The sequence below is a fragment of the Anticarsia gemmatalis genome, chromosome 12 (assembly GCF_050436995.1).
Source record: "Anticarsia gemmatalis isolate Benzon Research Colony breed Stoneville strain chromosome 12, ilAntGemm2 primary, whole genome shotgun sequence".
Classification (NCBI taxonomy): domain Eukaryota; kingdom Metazoa; phylum Arthropoda; class Insecta; order Lepidoptera; family Erebidae; genus Anticarsia; species Anticarsia gemmatalis.
In genome coordinates, this window is record NC_134756.1 from 7794324 (window position 1) to 7800434 (window position 6111).

Sequence of the window (6111 nt, forward strand, 5' to 3'; positions counted from 1 at the left end):
ATAAGGACATGTTGCCCACAGCAGATGCCTTATATCTTACGCTTACTTTATTCTTCCCCCTAACGAGTGAAGACACTGAAACGCTCCGCTACATTATTGTTCCTGTATTGTCCCTTTCTTTCTTAGATGATAAAACAAAAAATATGGAGAAATTTTACACAGGCGATTAAGTCCGTTCATTTATATTATTTTTCAAAATAAATATTTTTTCTTTAAATACGTATCTTTATTGTGTAAGAATAATTAGATGTACTTATCTCTAAAATACTTTTTTTCTAGAAATTCAGAAGCCTGTTTCTTTTCTTGTAAGATCATACTAGCTTCTTAAGAAGTCAAACTATTCAGTGTGCCAGCAATCCAATAACGTTGATATGTTCACGGTATCTTAACGGCTCCACCAGGGTGTGGCCTGACACGTTCTCTTAAAACTGGGTGGCGACTAATTTTGAGGACAATGACACTCGCTCTAATAAAATAGGTTAGAATAAACTCAATTTTATATCGTTGGATTTACAGTCCCGTTACGATAGACTTGGCAACAAGATTATTTTGTCAACACAGAGTGATTATTACTCATTTGTAACGAACCTACAAATACATGAAAGGTACATATAATTTTAGATAGATAAATACGCAAATAGGCACTTTTAAGTCACTACCTACCTTTGCATTGAAGCAGTACCTAGCTACCCAACAAAATACCGATGCCCTTTCCTCGACTCTACCACTACAAAAATATTTTACAATTTGTTATTCAACTAAATATTTATAAGGTGTTTACCTGCCAAAGCAGATGACGCGTATACTCAAAGGGCATTATTGAAAGTTCATACAAAAGTACTTAATCGAATAATCGGTCCATGGCTGTTTGATGGTCATACAAATATTCTAAAGCAGTTTCTTGTATGTAATTTACGCATGACTTGTAAATACACGTAAGTGTACTTTATATCGACAAACAAACAAATATTAAACGAATTTACACACATTTGACAGCCTCTGTGGCGCGGTCTTTAGTGTAACCGACTGTTCATCATAAGGTCTCGGGTACGATTCCTGGATCGGACAAAGTGCTATTGGAATAATTCTCAATAGTCGCCCGGAGTTCGGTAACGTACCCGGTAAATAGCATAAAGCTCGCCCCTTGTTAAATGGGACTAATATTGTCCATGGCGTAACATGGGTCTATTTCATACACTTCGTCCAATCCTTCGAGTACAACAGTCGTGATATAAAGTATGTATGTATGTGTATGTTTAATATACATTTAAATTGAGTGAACCGTAATCTGTTTTGAAGCTAACAATCGTCGTTGATCTAGCTTTGACAAGTTCCTGTTTGTTTTTATTTTTTGTACCTGCATTAAGAAAATGATGTAAGCTCCATGACTAATATTGCCTTTGGGCTGATACTTAATTGAGACATGATTCGTAGTAATCAAAGGATTGGTAAGATGCAAATAATTCGTGGAAAATCGAAGCATTTTGCATAATGCACTATTTGTAACAATATCGTAGTGGATACAACTATTACCCGATAGATCTTTAAGAAAAATTGTAAAAGCCGTAGAGTTGTGAAAACTCTTCATTACCTATTGTTTCAGTGTAAATACTATTTGATCTCATTTATTTATTTATCGACGATAAAAAAGAAGAGGTTGTCAGTTATAATTTAGGTTATGTTTGAAACCTGTGTCGGAATAAACGCCTGGATGAACGATGGAACTTTTATTTAAAAGATTATTTAGATGCAAGATATTGTCCACTATCTATACATCAGTTTTGTGTCAATCTATACTAATATTATAAAGCTGAAGAGTTTGTTTGTTTGTTTGTTTGTTTGAACGCGCTAATCTCAGGAAATACTGGTCCGATTTGAAAAATTCTTTCAGTGTTAGATAGACCATTTATCGAGGAAGGCTTTAGGCTATATAACATCACGCTACGGCCATTAAGAGCGGAGTAGCAACGAAAAATGTTACAAAAACGGGGATTTTTTTTTCATTCTTTCTTATGTGACGCAAGCGAAGTTGCGCGGGTCAGCTAGTTTAACATAAAAGGCTATTATTAAAGACATAACTCCTACGCAGAATACAATTAAAATAATGTAATGCGATTTCAATCGACAACGCTTGCTGTTTCCACGAACCTTTTGTAGATAACTATAAGTAAGAAATAAATTACCATTGGTAACAATAAGAGCTTAATCTAGGAACAAACTGCAATAAATAGGTACTAATCTAAACACGAATAGAACTAACTATTTGGTATAAATTACAACTTCAGTAGTAGTTATATTCGAAGTTTTTTCTAAGAATAGCCCTTATATATAGAGGAGCTTCTAGTCTTAAGATAGTCGTGAAACTAATCGATCCTTATCTAGTAGTAGGGAATAGTAGTGATACCCTAAGCGTATAGCGATTTTTTTATATGAGTTTTAACGCTATTTAATAGATAAACTACCGCTAAATGTACCTTAGAAACCGGGGGTAAGTGTTGTAAAAGTTATTATAAGTAAATCAATGTTAATGTAAAATCCCACATGATGTTTGTAAAATCTTAGATTTTCGATTTTCTGATAAATAATTATTCTTGCTAGAAAGCTCTATCTTTCCTAACGCTATTCTAAGTAGGTTTATAGTTATATTTTATAATCTTCTATGAAATAACTTTTATATAATCAATGGCGATTAGGACTGGCTTTTTATCGTCAGAATGAATTGAAAAAACATATTTTTGATAGATATGCATCTCTCTTCATTATGTGTCATTATTAATCCCTCGAATAAAGATATCTGACGAGGTGAAAGATTGCGCCATAATTATTTTATTCGATTTCCAAGCTCTCACTATATAATTATGCTTATAAATTATTGCTTATTTTATCATCAAATGCTTATCGAATATGCCTACTTATTACGCTTATTTTGTTACTTGTAGGTACTCAATTAAATGCTTTATTTACCTACCAATCAACAAAGTTTATAATAACATGACCGTCTCAGATAATGACGTAAATTTATCTCAAGTAGGTATAGCCAGATAATTGTTATAGTTAATTTAGTTATGACTCATTCTCATCATCAATGAAGACAACCAAATCTACGATAAATGGCCATTATAAGAACATGTATGGACAATTATTATACATTTACATTTGATAAATGCTTACATGATGTAAGTACAGACATCGTAATAAAGATTAAAAAAAAAAGTACAGACATCGTAAAATTACAATATTTATAAATGTATGGTGTGTCAGAAATATTTTAAGTGTCCTTCAAAACGAATTACTATGTCAAGTTTAATCGTTAGATGAGATCGCCAGCGGTAATTTTGTTTTTTAACATCATTGATTTTAAATAAAATAAACAAACTTATGTACCTACCTACTATCTATAACTACATATTTGTTAAAGATATTTCAATACGTTCATTCATTCGAAATAATATAGGCAGCAGACGACACTTTATCAAACTTTTTATCGTGCGGAAAAGCGCGAGGGATTTCCACAAAAATCTTGCAAGGCGCAGAAATATGTGCACTAGGTATTTAGTAAAATACCTGGTGCACATATTTCTGCGCCTTGCAAGATTTAAGATTAAATGATGATTTATTTTAAAAAACTTATTCATTTCTTTCATAGTTGTAATTTCGTTCAAGAGAAGTTTCGTTAAGATTAACTTTGAAGTCTATCACATTCTAAAGTTATTGTTTGTTTTGTGCTTTCAATAATCTGGCTTGAACACCCCCTTTCCTTTAGGCATGAGGTACATACCAATCAAGTGAACAAAACTTACCGTAGAATGCCGTAGATACTTACACAACAGTTGACATCGTATTCAGGCATAGTTACTGTAGTTAGACTTGCAATCATAACAAAATTTTGAATGGCGTATCAAATGCCTTCTTTTCTCTTGTCTTGTAATTCGTACAAAATACCCTCATTCTAGAATAATTAGAAAGAAAGAAAGAAAATAATTTATTTGATCTCCAAACATTAAACACAAGTTAAACAATAAAAATAACAAAAATAACATTGTATGAGACCAAAAAGGCACTACGTCCGCTATGCAAGCTGGTATTCTCTATAATTAGGTATATTTTATGTATAAAAAGCTACAAAACGGACCATTTTGAGGTAGGTTACTTAATGGTGTGCATTAATACTTACTTTAGTAGTATTTTACATCATATTCTCATGATATTAAATGTAATAATAAATCTCGTGAGCCTTTTGTTACTGTGAACATGAAACTGATGACATAGAAACAACATTAATCTTCAACATAGGCTAAAGGCCATCATGATTGAAGATTGAGTCATTGTTGTGTGTTAGATTGACGATACTTCCATACACTGGGCTAATAAGCATTATTTATTTACTTAGAAATAAACAATTCGAAAACTCGAAGGCAATACAATAAACAATTCGAAAACTCGAAGGCAATTATTACGGCATCGAAGAACAAACGGAGATTTTCAAACTATTGGCCATTAAATGGCAACGGTATTTTTCGCTTTCATGAGCCTGGAGTTCATTGAAGAATAGTCAAAGGAATCTGCTCTCATTAGTGCAATTATTTACTGGATAAACGACAGGGACCAGCAAAATTGGCAGCCACATCTTCATACCGCGCCAATAGTTCATATCTAACACGACAGGTGGCGTTACCTATCGCCACACAATCTCAGAACACATTTCATAAGAGTTATGCATTTAATAATTTACTGCAACTATGCCACATTCTGAGATGCGATTAATTCAAAGAACAATTCTTTCACTGGCCTCAAAACTGGGCCGATTTCAAATAACTTTTCTGAGAAGTAACTGCGTCGCTGCCAAGTGTTCGCTGCACCACTGTCATTGCCAGACAAAGTTTAGTTATCAATGCCTAATCGATCGTGTCGTTTGATCAAACAAAGTTGTTTGTTTATTTATTGTCTCGTCCACGATGTTTGGCTAACTAAAAAAATATTGAGAAATAAAAAAAAATCAAATAAGAAAATATTATGAACTAGCTGACCCGCGCAACTTCGCTTGCGTCACCTAAGGTCAAAATTTTCCCCGTTTTGTAACATTTTTCGTTGCTACTCCGCTCCTTATGACCGTAGCGTGATGTTATATAGCCTATAGCCTTCCTCGATAAATGGGCTATCTAACACTGAAATAATTTTTCAAATCGGACCAGTAGTTCCTGAGATTAGCGCGTTCAAACAAACAAACAAACAAACAAACAAACAATCAAACAAACAAACAAACTCTTCAGCTTTATTATATTAGTATAGATAATAGGTTGATAGGCACCTACCTATCTATATTTTAAATGTATTCAATCCTACACATTTTTACTTTAATTTTAGGTTCCAGATAATATGATGAGCTATCTAGAAAACTACTAGGTAATCACTATCAAATTAAGATTCTAGAAAAATAACCTTAGGTGCGAATTAGCTTGTAAACTATTATTCTTGCCTACAAAGTTAAAAACCTAGAAATTCTAGTACCTAAATGTAGGAACTTCACTACACACTAAAATATAAATTAGTCAATTATTTGGACGATGGTGTTTTACCCTGAAAGCAAGTTAGGAGTTTACCGCTCATTTTAATGTGAAATGAAAAATGTTATTATCTGCCCTATGTAATAAAGTTATGGTAGAGCTCGTATTTCTTTTTGTAAAAATAAACATGTAGTGAAAGCAAATATTTTATAAATAATATGGTGATTTTTTAAAAGCATTAAGCCTAAAACATGTAATGGAAAAATATAACAATCTTTTTTTACGCTCAAAATCATAGCATAAGTACAAGATATGAAACGCAATTTTAAAGGATGGTTCATACAAGCGACAACCGAATTTATTTTGTAGCAGTCGTATTCTCTCTCTGGTGATGCTGCTGTCTTACCGTCTGCGCATTATTACTAGACAATTCAGAAATACAGAACATAAAAGCGATTTACTTAAACATTTTTTTCAGCTTTTAAAACCCAATGAATTGTGTCTAATTAACCAAAAAGCTTAATAATAAATGTTGAAATAATTTTAATTTAACTATCAATGGATATATGTATAAAGATCTGTGGATTTATCCTTTGCGTGTTGCAAT